The following is a 15,193-nucleotide window of genomic DNA, read 5'->3' as shown; positions in this document are numbered from 1 at the left end:
AATTGGGAACTTCAAAAGATTATTGTTAAATAAAGAAAACCAGATATCTCAAGTTAAGGAATTTAGCGTTTTTCTAGGTATGGGAAGATGCAAGAGTCTGGGCTCAAGGCAATCACTCCTTTGATATGCACCTCAGCTATCTGGGGCCTGTATTTTCACATCCTGAGTTTCCTCACTGCGGGGAGTGGCTGCAGTCTGATGGCTGCTAGATGGCGGGCATTCTTTTCAGCCCCGAGTTTCCTCAGGGCTCACCAGCTCACTTTGGATGGCTGCAATCATTGGTGACTGTGACATCGTTTATTGATATGGCAGGAAATATTCCATTTATAGACATTCCATTCCATTTATAAATATTCCATTTACCACCTGAAACGCCTGGAAGGATGGTGGTCTCGAGCTGGCAGCCGGTGTGCGATGACCAGGCTCTGGAACAGCTCTGAATACCAGGGCGCATCAAATCCTGGCGCCTGTGTTCACATCCTGAAACTTGCTTGTACTTCCTTCTTCAGAGTTTGGTTTCACTACCCCCATTTCCTGACCGTACCTGACCCTGTATAGGCGCCATGGTGACATCTCAATTAGCTTGGCCTGGCCAGTGGAAGGCTAGCCCACCCCTACTCTCCCAGGGCTAGTCATGGGCACAGAAGGCCCTGGAAAGTGGGTTATGCTGGACCAAGGCAGGTTGACCAGACCGGCAACTTTATTTACCAAGCTGTATCTCTAGGAGATGTACATATGTCTGTGGACAATTTAAAAACAATGTAAAATCGACTCTTGGTGGGCTTTCCTTTTCTTATTACCTTGCTCTCAGCAACGTCGGTGATAAGCCCCCTCCCCGCCCAGACAGACTACTACCACCACCACCCCCATCCGTGGTCTGCTGCCGGGTGTGGACACTCGTACTGTGCAAGGACACAGTGACCCGATTTAGGTCTCACCCTCCTTACTCTTTGGAGGGAAGTCATCACGTACAACCCATGCTTAAGGGATGTAGAATTATGTATCACCTCCTTCGGGGTGCGGTATCTATGTAAATTATTTGGAATTCTTCTGCACAGAAGATTTGTCTGTTCTTCCCCATTTATTTTTGTATTCAATCATTTATTTATATCAGTATGAATTCATAGATATTATATCTATTTTATATTTTATTTATATATTTATATATTTATATTTATATATTTTTTATAAAGATATATTTATATTTATATTTTATTTATATCTATTTTATATTTATTTCATAGATATTTTATTTTATACTCTGGGTTATAATCCAATACCACTTTATTTTCTTGCTCAAATGTTCCAGGTTTGGGACATTTGGGACCTCTTTCAGTTAATTCCCATGTTCCTTTGATATATCATTACTAAACAACACTCTCCTGTCCCCTGACTCCCTTTCCCTCTGTGCATATTGACAGGAAAAGATAGGACACTTGACACTGAGATTGAGCCACAGGAATTAAAACCCTGGCCCCCTCAGCTATGTGGCCTCTACAAGTCATTTTGTCTCCGAGGTCTCGGTTCCTCATCTGTAGAATGGGGGTCCTGATGCTCGCCCCAGAGACCTGCTGTGAGTATTCACTGAAGCGCTTAGCACAGCTCCCTGCTCATAGGAAGTTTTCCATAAACGGGGGCTGCGGTATCACTGACAGCTTCACTCTCTGACACCTGGCCCTGAGTTCCAAGGACATCAGAGAGAAAACCTGTTTCTCTAAGCCTTAGAAGTCAGCTTGGGCAAGCTCTGTGTCCCTTATGCCAGAAAAGATTACCAGGTGAAAATTACCTTTGCCACATCTATACCTCAATAAAGGTCATTTCCAAATATTCACCTCATAAATGAACTGTCCACAGAACAGCTAATTGAAGCCACTTAGCTCTGCAGATTTGTCTGCCAGCGGGCTAGGGTGGGTAGATGCGTGCTGACCTGCAGCGACGCACAGACTTCCACTGGGCAGATGTCTGAGCACGGCGATTCTGGACCAAGAAACTGGTCACACAGCACACCACCTGTGACCTCGCAAACAAAAGGGTGTTCCTTGGCCTCCACTTGCCTCCACCTCTTTCTTTTAGCTCTTTGGAAATCCAAGCCCTGAGAATAGCGACTTCCTGGCCATGGAAGGACTCTGAATCAAGGTCAGGTGCCATCCTCAGGCCTGTACACCTGCCCACACCTTCTGAGACAGGGCTCAGCCCAGCACACCAGGAGGGGCACCCAGAGCCTGGCCTTTTCCAAGAGGGACACGAAGGACATCTTTCTACAGAGAGGGATGGGGATTTCCCCCACTTGCCCCTTCCCCCTGCCCTGTGATGGGGTAGCTCTGGATTCTGGAAACCCACTTGCTAGCAGGACTAACCGGGACAAAGAAGCCTTGCTGGTGGTCCCCTGGGGGGAGGTGGGGGTCTCTTCATCCTGGCCCAGCTGATGGGAGACTTTACTCAGGTGGGTTATCTGGGGATACAGGTCCATTTGCAGAGACTGGTCAGGGACTGCATTTGGTGCTCCACTGGGAAACCTTGCTTAGCCTCACTGACTTCCACTCACCCACCAAGTGTTTACTGAGTACCTACTACATGCCAGATCTTGAGCTGGGTGCTGGGTGCTGGACTCTTGGGAAGCACCAAGTCTCGGGTATATGAGCATTAAGTAGCTGTAACTAATACTTTTGAGTACTTATTATGTGGCAGAAACAAAACTAAGCACTTAACGTGTAATTAACATGTAACTAAGCCTCACTGTTAAACTATGAAATCATTACTGTTACTATGCCCATTTTACAAATAAGGAAACTGGGGCACAGACCATTTAAGAAGCTTGTCTAAGGTCACAGAGTGTGTCAGGTGGTTCTCTGGGAAGCAGACGCCAAGATAAGTCAGAAACGCCAGAGATTTATTGGAATAATGCCTGTGAAAGATAAACAGGGCCGGGGGCAGGAGTCTTCACACTGCAATGCAGTCCTGACACCTGTGAAAGGAGAAGAGGGAGGAAGGGAGATTGAGTAGAAGAGTGTCATACCAGGGTACATATCTGAGAAAATCTCAGTAGCACAACAGGTAACTCCAGTGCAAAGGCTGCACACAGAGGGCCTCGCACTGAGCAGAGATGCCCAGGCCCCAGCATCCCCACTGCACTCAGTCATCGGCTGAGAGTAGCCTGGCCTCAAACACTGTGAAGGGCCCCAAAGGTGCTGCAGCGGGAGGCCATCAGCTAAGTGCCCTCCCCACAGCTCCGTGACAAGTTCTTTCTTGGCTGGAAGTCTGAGCAGCCGACCCCCGTGACTGCCACAGCAAGAAGCCGTGGCTCGAAGCAGGTCTTTTGCTGACTCCAGAGCCCACACCCTTGTCCATTACGCTAGACTGAGAGGCCCATGGATGATTAGGTCTCTGAATGCTCTCTGTCAAACTTATCACGATGCCAGTCAACAAGCTTTACAGAGCCCTAACGTGTGCTCATCCCCATGGGGTGTGAAGACAAAGCCTGGCCCTGCGTAAAGGAAATCCTCGGCTGGGGAGGGTCACAAACCGACAAAAACGGGTGCTGAGATGAACCAAACACAGTCCCTACCTTCAGAGAGGCCTCTTTCTAGATGGAAGCAGCAACCAGACAATTCTAAGAGCAAAACAATGTGTGAGAAGGGGAGGCACAAGCAAGGGAGAGCCCTAGCCCAGTCCCAGAAGCAGCATGGAAGGCTTCCTGGAGGAAGCGGCTTCTTAATGGGTATCTGGGAGGTGGCTAGGCATGGGCGGGATACAGACGGGTAGTTGTGGGGGAGGAGTGTTGTGTGTTTCCCAGTGAGAGGTGAGGGGGGAGGGAGGGAGGAGCAGGGAAGAGAGCAGGAGAAATAACATTTCTGAAAGAATTAACAGCATCTGCAAGGGCCCAAGAAAAGGGACAGTACATTCACAGAGCCATCAGTTCTTCTAGAAGGCTGCGGATAAGGAGGGCAGCCAGGAGAAGGGAGGTGAGCTAGTGAGTGGCCCCGTCAGGCCTTTGTCCTGAGGGCAGCAGAGGGAAAAGCTGCAGTGAAGGGCTAAGCCGTGTGGGACGGATGCTGACCGCAGTGAGAGCGACCAGTGAGAACCGGGCGATTCGGGAAGGTTTTGGGGGGTTGGGGAGACCTGACAGATTTTCAGCAAGAATGACTCAAGTCATGAGAACCGACAGAGCTTCCATTAGGGTTCACACGCCATACTCCTCACCAGCCAGACCTTGACCCAAGCAGAAGGAGACGTGGGAAACTGAGAACTGGCGATTCTATTTCTCCATCTCCACCCTCCGAAGGGAAGTTTCTGAGGAATATTGGCTCTTTCTGGCAATGTTGTTAATAATACTGTTAGCCAAGATGTCCCACTGCCTCTGTTCTCCCACCCCAAAAGTTCAACCATCTGTTTGATGCCTACATTGACTTCCCTAATTAACTCCACACTCCAGGCAGCCCCTTACAACCCAAATTGTTTTTCTTAAAATGTATTTTAGAGTTTAAGTAGCCGTGGCTCAAGCTCATCTCCAGGTTGTAGACGGTTAAGACTTCTCTGTGATCTTCATGTCGAGCATCCTTATTATTCATTGTTGTGTAAAAAACACTCCAAACTTTGTGACATGAAACAACATTTATTATTATTATTACTATTATTATTATTACTATTACTGCTACTACTACTATTATTATTATCACCTACAGTGTGGGAGGTTGGCAGGCTCAGCGAGGTGGTTCTTTCACACAGTTTTAGTAAGAGGGGGGCTGGAGCTGGAGATTTAAGCCTTCCTCACTCAGATGTCTGGCGACTGACGCCAGGGCTACTAGCCAAAACACCTGCGTGGAGCCTCTTCACACGGCCTGAGCTTCCCCGCAGCAAGTGTCCTAAAAGAGGAAAAACCAGTCTGAACCTTTAGCAACCACTATGACCTAGCCTTGGAAGCCCGGAGCACCACTTCCCCACACTCCGCTCACTGAAGCAGGTGCAAACCCCACCCAGGTTCAGGGAAGGAGGACAAAGATCTGCCTCTTCATGGTGGGCTGTGAGGTCACATTGCAAAAAGAACATGTGGCTGGGAGATATCATCATGGGCATCTTTTCTGTTCTTTATATTTTTAATAGATCTTTATTGGAGTATAATTGCTTCACAATACCGTGTTAGTTTCTGTTGCACAACAAAGCGAATCAGTCATATGCATACACATGTCCCCATATCCCCTCCCTCGTGAGTCTCCCTCCCATCCTCCCAATCCCACCCCTCTAGGTCATCGCACAGCACCGAGCCGATCTCCCTGTGCTATGCTGCTGCTTTCCACCAGATGGGTGTCTTTTAAAAGTACACCTGCCACAGACGTGACAATTCACATCCCTCGACAAGCAAAATGCCCTCATGCTCTCCCCAAGGGTTCCCAGATCTCACTCCATTATGGCAAGGCTTGACTTCAGGATCTTTTCATCTAAACCAGGTCCAAACACCAGCGAGGGCCCACAGGTACAGTTCCTCTTCTATGGTGTCTCCACTAAAGACCCAGAACCAGCGTGACACATTATCTGCCCCTTACACACCCAACATACAATGGTGGGACAAGCCCAAGATAACTGCTATACAGACTACTGTTCAAAAAAAGGGAAAACAGGAGGCATCCAAAAGTAACTGGATCAGAGCAATTCTCCGCTACATGGACAAATGATCTAAAATGTAAAAATTTGCATTTATTCCTATAAGTTTTCTCCTTTTCATTCTAACCCAAAATTATTAGCCCTTGGCCCTGGGGAGTGCTAAATGGAAGAGAGATGAGCCCCTGGAGAGGGCAAAGGAAGAAGTAGAGTATTGTCTTGGCTCCCATTGGGGGCACTCGTCTCCACGCAGTCATGGAGCTCTATCTGCAGGCATGTCCTCACGACCACGCTCTCCTGGCCCAGCCCACTGGCAAATGACCACACAGCACCAGTCTTATGTCTTCTCTGAATAAGCTGGGACATAGAAGTCGCTTTGATCCGATGCTGGTGCCAAGCGGGGAGCATATGAGTCTAAGGCTGTCAGCAGCCATCTTCTGCATCCCCGGGGGAAAGCTATCTGCAGAACAAAGCCAGCGGCAGTGGGGAGCAGAGCCAAGGACTTGAGCAAACAGAGTCCCGATGATGCCATTTGAGCCAGACCTCTACCCCAGGACCTTCAGCCAATAATAAATGCCCTACTTTGCTTAAGATATTTTGGGTGACATTTTTATCACTTGCATCTGACAGTGTCCTAATACACACCCATTTTCTCCCCAAGTTCTTTGTTTTCAGCTAAGGCCTGACCTCCCGTGGGCCCTCTTCATTCTTGTACAAGAAGGAGGCCCCCTGAAGTGTATGCGTCCATCCTCTAGCCGTGGGGCATTCCCATGAAGGGAGGAAAGCCTGCTCTCTCTCCTTCCTGGATCCTCCAGTTTTTCCAAGCCCTGGAAATAATTGGAAGGTAACCATACCTCACACATGACAACTGTCTCTACTCAAACCCAAGCCTGCCCTGCCACCTACATTGACCATGACTGTGAACGCACGGCACTACAGAGGAAAGTGCTAGGATGGTCTCACAAGAGAGCTGCACGCTTGGTGCAGACCACCCCGGACGCTGCCCCAGCGAGGACCAGCCACTCTCCCAGGGCTCTACCTGTCAGCTCCTCTTCTATATGACTTGGAAGCTGCTAGTATCAACATGTCAGCCGGAAATGGCTCTTTAATCACTGCAAAGTCCCTCCTGATTCTAAAGATTAGCTCAACCTCGGGCCTCGGCCTCGGGCCAAATGAACCTGCTTTGGTGACAAATTCAGAAGCCAGAGGCAGGGAGTCTAGAGGGAGCTTGCCTGGGGGTCGTGGCCCCCCCAGGGGCACTGAGAGCCCGTGTGTGAACACCACTGGCCTCGGGTCCCTTGTTTCCAGCCCCAGATTCCCTCCAGGCGCTGCCAATCACCTGAGCTTGGTTTGGTTTTGCAGTGAAGAAGCTGTTTTGGGGGTTTGGGGAGGAAGAGGCATTTGGGCCAGTCACCTGGTTACAGAAACGCACCTGGCTCTCGATTTTTCCGCAATCCTGAGCAGGCTGTGGCTGGAGGCACTGCTGGCAGGGTTTTGGAGACAATAGGAAAGGTCTCAGCAGCTGAAGTCCTCCGTGCCTGGTGCCCCTGCATGGACACACTATACGACTCCAGAGGAAAACGGCCTAAAAATGGAGCCTTCTGTTATTGTACAATACAAATTTGCAGCTCGATTTAATTTGGAATCGGGAAGAAAAATGGGATGACATACTTGATGTGCAGACCCTGATGTTATCACCTCAGAATAAACCTGTGCCAAGAGGTGTAAAGTTATGAACTAACAGGGAAAACAAAGAAACCCGTCTTGCTTAATCCTAATGAAAAGGATGACACGTCTCACACACAGACTCTATTCAGGGCCCTGCCCTGTCACACACAGGCATGCCAATCACATGGACACCCCCCTTTTGGTCACGTGGGCACCCCTCTTGATCACGTGCACACCCCCTTCCAAAATAACTCGGATTGTGTGTGAGAACGATTAGCCAAGCTAAGCAGCAGTCCCACTCACAACTTGGTCAGATTACACGCATTCTGTGCCTGTGTAGAACCCAGGGCCTTGGATAACAGGGGTCTAAGAAAGAACGACAGGGTGGGGGGCAAAGGAGGGTCAAAGGTGCCAGATGCAGCAAAAAAGCCTGAGTCAAAATCAGTTTGGTGACATACCCTCTGATGCCCATCAAACTCCATGTCTCTCCCATTCTGCACTTTGAACCCAGAGCAGCCTACACATGAGGCATGACCCAGGGGAGGGGAAGATATTTTCTTTCAGACCCTAAACATATGTCATTCATTTGCATGGACGCTCCAGTGGGCTACAGGCTACAGAAAGGCTGGGATTCTCTAGGGCCATACCACCTCCCACCATGTAGCTGTAGCTCCATCCCCACCCTTGTGCCCAAGAAAGTATTGTCCACTTCAGCAGATTAACTACTGTCATTAACAAGCCACCTGTGGCTCAGCTCACAATAGTTTCAGATGCCCAATATGGCAGACATCACCATCTGAGTGGCTGACTCAACCAGCCAATGGCACAGGCCTATTTCACGTGTTTATTCCACCAAGACTTCCCCTCTGGTCCTGCCTTCAGAGCCTCTTCAACCTCACTTCCCCCGTGGTAGGTCCTCAGCCTTTGAGCGTGAACTTGAAAAACAGTGGATCCTCATTTATTGGAAAGCATGTTTCTAAACAATACCCAGTAGATTCTCCAGTGCCCCGTGAGGTGGGGTTAACTACCATCCCAATCCTCTTAAGACATATTCGTTTATTTTTTGAGCACCTACTATGTACCAGACACTCTTCTGGTAGTGACCAGAACAAAGATCCTTGTCCTCAGGGAACTTACATTCTAGTGGAGAAAGAAAGACATTAAAAAATAAGCCTAATAAATATGTACGTTAAAACAGTACATTATAAGGTAATAAGTGCTGTGGAAAAAAGACAGAAGGGGCAGGTAAGAGGGTTCAGTTTGCAGAATTGAACAGGGTGGTCGGGGTTTGCTTCGTTGGTTTGAGCAAATACTCGAAGAAAGTGAAGAGTTTTAGACAAGTGGGCAGAGAGGGAACAGTGTTCCAGGCAAAGGGAACAGCCAGAGCAAAGGCCCTGAGGCAGGACAGGTGTGGTACCTGTGAGGAGCAGCAGGGGCCACTGTGACTGGGACAGAATGAGCCAGGGGGAGGTCAGTGGAGAGGAGATGGAGGGGAACAAATTGTTCCAACTAGACGGAGCGAGTTCCACCCAAGCCCCGAGAGGCAGGACCTCGCATAAGTCGGGCGGAACGCGGGCCCCTCGCTCAGATCCCCAGCTGCTCCCCCTGCCGATTCAAAGTGCACAGGCTTTCTGCTCCCAGTAGCCCTCCTCCTGCCTTCGGTCCCCACCACTCGGCCAGCAGACCCAGGACCCGGCCACCACACACCAGGACAGGCTGCTCTCTCTGGACCCCCAAAGAAACCATCCCGCCTCACCCCTTCCCCTGGCCCTGTGCTGGCAGGAGGGCTGACAATGTGAAGAACTGAATTATAAAACTCACCAGGTTCTTCCCTTCAATCCAGGCCCAGAAACCTCGGATTACAGATCCAAGCTCCTGGGATCTCCCAATCAAAAGCTGGCGCCCACGAGGCAGGGGCCAGCCAGGCCCGGGAGGTGGAGTTCTCACCTCCCAAGCAGCCAGGACCCAGCGGCCATCTGGCTAGGCTCCGCATGGCCAATCAGACGGCAGGCAGGCTGACACCAGGGCTGCCAGGGCACCGGGGCTGCAGGAGGCATCTGAGGCAATGCTCCGCAAGTGCTCACGTGTAACTGAATCAGGCCTTCACAAAGAGGGAAAAAAGTGCATTACCAAGCCCTGGACGTGCCAAGAGCTCCTTGGATCCATCTTCTTCCCAAGCCTCACCCTCTCCTTGGGCTCAGCCTGTTACAGCTAAATGGTTCTATTTATTGCCATCCAGGTTTTTTGCTTGGCGGGGCCAAGGGGTGGCCGACCTAACCCAGCAGTGACAAGTGGCCACACTCAGCCTGCAGGCGCCAAGCTCGGGGCCGTGTTGCAGCATCCCCACTTTCTCCTCTTTCTCTCAAGTAAACGTCTTCCACGCCATTGGCAAACTGGAGCCCCGAAACCACTCTCAGCGGCAAGAGGACTAGTAGAAGAGGCTTAGATGAGTCACTGGGATTATGGCAAAGTCACTGATTCTCTCTGGACCTCAGTTCCCCTTCTTATAAAATGGTAGGGTCCAAAAGTCACCACTGGAAGGGCTGTTACAGCTATGAGATTATAGAGACGGTTCAGTGCCCTGCTTTGAGAACAAGAAGAGACTTTGAACCTAGGGGAAGCACTGAGGGGTTCAGAGGCCTGGATCTGAATTGCTACTCAGAGGTTGCTGCAGGACATAAGAGGAGCTGAGAAAGAGAAAGGGAAACCCTCCCTAGAATTACCTTTTGGCTCAGACTCCCAGTGGAGGCAGAGTATGGGACCGAAATAAAGTTCTGACATTGGGTTTGGCAACAGAATGGCACCCCCATTCACCGGGGTCAACTTCAGCAGAGTTGGGGACTTAGAACTCTGATCGTTAGGAGCACAGTTGCGAGTAGAGAGGGTAAAATCAAGGAGTCTCCTTCCAGTGGCAGAAGGCTGATGGGAAGGTAGCTGCAGTAGAGAGACTAGTCTGGGCCTCCAGCATCTCTGAAGTAGGAAAAGAGGTGGAAGGGACTGACTTTGGATGAGAGGGGTGAAGAGTCTGATTTTGTGCATGTCTAGTTTATACCGGAAGTCAGGAAAGAGGTCAGGGTGGAGATACGTATTTGGGAAATGTTTGCAAAGAAAGATGAAAATGGAATGGAGTGGATGAAGGAGAAAAACACCTAGAGAGCATATTGGAATATATTGGAGAATGTTGCATTTAAGAGTTGAGAGAAGGCCGCGTAAGTCAGGAAAGGAGGTGAAGAAGGGGCATCCAGAGAGGTAGGAAGAGCCAGGGTGACACTGAGCTAGGGCAGTCATGGGTGCTGGTCATCAGCTGGTCCTGCCTCCCTTCTGGGAGCCTAGTGGGACGGGCACTCCTGACTCCTGTTTGTAGCTAGTGGACACAGATGACTGTTTTTGGCCAATGAGCTGTAAGTGAAAGCAATATGTCGCTTTCAGCCAGACACTTGAAGCTGATGTGAGACACTTTCCTCTGCTGCAGTGACCACAGTTCCAGCAGAGGCTGCTCTGTGGGTCCACTAGTGAGAGGACATGGAGCAAAATCAGAGATCATCAAGAGTGAGAAAACAACCTCTTTGCTCTAAGCCACTGGGATTGTTGGTGACTGCGGCACAGCCTAGCCTTTCCTGACTGATACACTAATGGAGGAGCTTCTAGAAGGAAGATGGTGGCCAGCAGTGCTGAATGGAGCTGGAGCATGGGGACTAGGAAAAGTTGTTGAGTCCGGCAAACCAGTGGACATCGGTGACCCTCACACTTGGGTCGTGGGCGCAATAACCAGACTGCAAGGCATTAAGCCTTGAAGGCAGGAAACGTAAACTTTTTAAATATTTGGGGGAATGTCAGAAAAGACATGGGGTAGCATGAGGGCCAGCTGGGTAGGGGAAAGGCTTAAGCTTTTATTTTTAAGAGAACCCAGTGAAGAAGCAAAGGGGTAACATGAATGATGGTGTGATTGCCCCAGCTCATTACTTCTCTGTCTGTTCGGGAAGCAGAAGAAGCGAGGAACTAGATCTCTTGGCCCTGCAATGTTTTCCTTTCCTGGTTGCACACTCACTCCAGGAGCTGACCAAGTGTCAAGGGGACCGAGCTGAAATTGGCAGAGGTGGGGGAGCACAGAACAAGAGAGGAGGCTCCTAGAAAGAGCCTGGTAGTAGAAGGATGGAGGGGAGAGGGAGGAAATTGCTGGAAAGACGATCATCTCAAGGAAACTGGGAAGTTCAGGAGCCCCTAAGGATTGACCTCCAGGACGCGAGTTCCCACGTCTGTAAAATGGGGCTAAGCCTTGTGACACCAGGTCACGGGAAAGATAAGAGAGGATGACGCATCCGTACCAGCCCGTTACAAACTGTAACGCTACGTGCACATGGGATGGAATCATGGCTGGAAGCCACCGTTTGAGGTAGCTTTACCAGAGAATCCATCACCTCCGGTTGCTGCCAATGAGGCTGAACTCCCAAATCAGCCACCATGGCTTGCCGAGGGGACAACCTCAGGTCTACACCGGCTGCACACAGAGTTCTCGCACACTCCAGGGTAGGGAGAGGAGGAAGACCCGAGTTCCATCCATCTGTAGCCTCACTCCGTGATCCTGGGCTAGTCAGCTCACCGTTCTAGGCCCCAATTCCTGATGCATCAAATGGGGGAAATGGGACCAGACAACTTCTGAGAGGCCTCCCAGCTCTGACATTTTAAGATGCAGTGATTCCATTAGCCCTCTAGCTGTACTTCTTTGACAAACAAAACATAAAACTATTTGCAATCAATTAAACCTGAAACAGTTACTATATTATTAAGTAGACGAACAGACACACAAAAATAACAAAAGAACTAATAACTGTCAAGTGATATTTTTGATCTTTAATCCCTTTGACTCAGTCCTCAGCCCAATGACACACACACTTTGGCCACATTAAAACCCCTTTACTGCCAAGGAAGGCTCCAGCTGGGCCAGCCAGCCAGCGATGTGCCCTCTCCCTGGCCAGCTCAGAGCGCCCCTGTCTTGCACTGCCTCCAACAAACGGGCTCCAGCTGTCAGATGCCTGTGACAGGCAGCGCACGTGTGTCCGAGCCCACCTGTGATTGCAGCCCGCCCCATGATGGAGAGAGTGTGTCACTGAAACAAAACACATAAAATTAGCACTTGGGTCTGTGCTTACCCTGAACTTCATAATTGTTACCAAAGACACATGCTAAGATGCAGGAAGAGGAATCCTAAGCTCTGACCTTCCTTAGCCCTTAGCCCAGTGCCTGTCAATCGGCTCAGTTGGAAAGTCAATGCTGAGACACCCCGGGGAGGCTGATACCCAGGAAAACTTCCCCCAACCTCTCCCATCAGTGTTTGAGCCAATCAACCTCTCTCTCTCTCTCTCTCTCTCTCTCACACACACACACACACTTACTTCAGCAAAGGCCACCAGGAAGTGTTGGCCATGGTACTTGGAGCTGATCCCCTGCCTGGGTTTGATTATTCCTCCTCTCTCAGTGGCTTAAGTGGGGTCAGACAGGCTTGAAAACTGGGTCATAAATTAGCCGAGGCCCATGATAGTGGGCAGTTTCCACTGAAGGCAGCATCCAGGCCCCTCTGCCCGTTGAGGACCAGCTCAGCTTGGCAGCCCGGTGCAGGCAGGATGATATGTCTGGTCTCAGGCAGCTGTGTCTCATTTCCACATCCAGCGCGAGTTGGCTGTGGTCTTCTGGGAAAAGCAGAATTCTGGGCCAAGCACACCCCATCACCCCAGGCGCCAGCCCCCCTCCCCTGCAGTTGGCAGCTGTGAGACGCCAATGGCATTGAGGTGAGCCTCACTGAATCCTTGGGTGGGACAAGCGAGGCCTGGGGACAGGCAGGGGTCCTTGAGAAGTCACTAGGCCTAAGGCAGCCCTGCCTGTGCTGATAGGTGCCCTGGGAGGCTGGGGCCACGCCGCTCTGCCTGCATTTACCGAGGACGTATGGGGCCGGCAGCACGCAGGGGCCCTGCAGACTGAAATCCGTGGGTCTGCTGCCTGGTGCTCCAGGTTCAACGGCGCGAGAACACTGCACAATCCGGACTGAGGAGAGCGTCATGAATTCAGCCTTCCGCAGCACCGCCTGCATCCCACAGGGCCCTGCCTCAGCCAGGACACTTGTGCTCTTCGCACAGCAGTGCAGAAGCCATGCGCTAGGGGTCCGGAGGCCTGGTTCTCATCTTACTTCCTTCACATCTGCACAACCTAAATGGAGAAGGAAAGGTTTAGTTCTCTGAACATCACTTTTCACCTCTCTAAGATGCGATGTCTGGACTGGACCATCTCTAGGGTCCCGGCTTCCATACCTACACTTTCCTGTATAAGCTTACTTCAGGGGCCAAATCTTACAAACAGTCGTAGAGAGAAGACTCTAAAAGCAGGGGGACTTCAGGAGCACTGTGGAAGCTCCTGGCCTTCATTGTTGCCCTGGTCGCCCACTAGAGTTCTAGAAATTCCACTGGAAGAGACTCAAGTCCCAGCGCAGGGCACTCACCCAGACTATGGCTTCTCCACCAGAAAAGGAAACACCGGGGCAACTTTTATTCATTCATCTCTTTGTCTCCTACTGAAGAAAGCTACACTCCTTCACCTACAATGAAAGGGCTTCAGAACAGTCTGGCCTCATTTTGCTTTCCATCCTTCCACCCCAACCTGCCCGACATGCATCTTCAGCCCAGACTCAGGGGCAGACTCGCTATTCCCTGAGCTTCCCTTCCGTCACCCCACCTTCTCTTTTCAAAGGAAGACTATCATACGCCCTTCCCAGCTCAATCTACCTCTTCATTGAAGAAGGTCCTTAAGGGCTCCCACAGGGCACTCCCCGCCCTGGGTGTGAGGGGTTGCTCTCACCGACAGGGAGAGGGCTATCCTCACCCTAAAGACCAGAAGGAAAGGAAGGAGGGCCAGGGAGAGGCTCTGAGTACCTCTGGCAAACGTGGCCTTGGCCACAAGAATGTGAAGATGTCCCGTAGGGAATTCCTTTCTTAAGATGGAATCTTCCGGTGGAGTCCGCCTAGAGCTAGAAACTGAAGAACTCAGGCAAGGTGTCTGAGAAACTGCCAGCTCTTTAGGACCAGAAGGCAGATGACAGAGATAGAAGCCATGAACTTGGAGGACGGGCTGTAAGAGCCATGGCTTCTGGAATCCTCTGTGCCATTTTTCCTTGTTCTTTTCTTACTGATGAGTAATCAGTCACTGTCTTCTGAAATTTCTAGTCTGCCCCAGCTGCTCCAGGGAAAATCAGGGTAAACTGATTTTCAGGGTAAATCCAGGACCAGGCTGCTCAGTAAGAACAGCTATGTTTATTAGAATGAATCTCTTGATGAGACAGACCATTTTTTTTAGGAATATAAAAGTTACTAAGATTGACCCAAGAAGACTATTCTCTGAATAGACCCCGTGAAAGTAGCTGAAAATGATTTTGGAAGAATTATCTCTATAAAAGGTGATGAGTTCAGTTTTATGGATGAGTTCTTTCAGATTGCTCTAGAGCAGAGAGAAAAATGGAAAACTTCCTAATTCCTTTTATAAGGCTAACAAAATTTTATGAGAAACCTGTCAAAGATAATATACAAATACATGCATAATGTTATATATGTAATACTGTATGCATAGACACACATACACATATATACACACACATACAAATACAGACCAATCTTACTTATGAGTATACATTCAAAAATCCTAAATAAAAAAAACAATAAATCAAATCCAAGGGCTATTAAAAAATAACTCAATATGACTAATGTTACATTTGTTCCTGGAATGTAATGATGATTTAACGTTTGGAAGTATATTGTAGTCCACATCAATTAGTCACAGAAAAAAAAAAGGTCATAAGAGATTCTAAGGATGTATTTTTTAATGTAATACTTTTTGTGAATTAAAAAAGAAAAAGACTTAGCAAACTAGAAGCCTTGAACTTATACCT

The 15,193-nt window shown here is 49.6% G+C and overlaps 1 long non-coding RNA gene across 3 annotated transcripts in view; it reads right to left on the bottom strand.

Moving 5' to 3' along the window:
* Nucleotides 1-3,845: 3,845 nt before the first annotated feature.
* Nucleotides 3,846-15,193, bottom strand: part of LOC309644105 — a 35,952-nt gene continuing 24,604 nt past the window's right edge. The window contains exons 3-4 of one of the 3 annotated variants that reach the window (XR_014254236.1): nucleotides 7,028-13,464; nucleotides 3,846-6,055 (exon numbers count right to left, since the gene is read on the bottom strand). This is a non-coding gene — a long non-coding RNA (uncharacterized lncRNA). Of the gene's footprint in view, nucleotides 13,465-15,193 lie in introns of all 3 variants that reach the window. The other 2 variants (XR_014254237.1, XR_014254238.1) reach the window with 2 other exon arrangements.

This window comes from Balaenoptera physalus (genome assembly GCF_965194825.1).
Source record: "Balaenoptera physalus genome assembly, chromosome: 15".
Classification (NCBI taxonomy): domain Eukaryota; kingdom Metazoa; phylum Chordata; class Mammalia; order Artiodactyla; family Balaenopteridae; genus Balaenoptera; species Balaenoptera physalus.
This window is presented reverse-complemented; position numbering and strand designations above follow the sequence as displayed.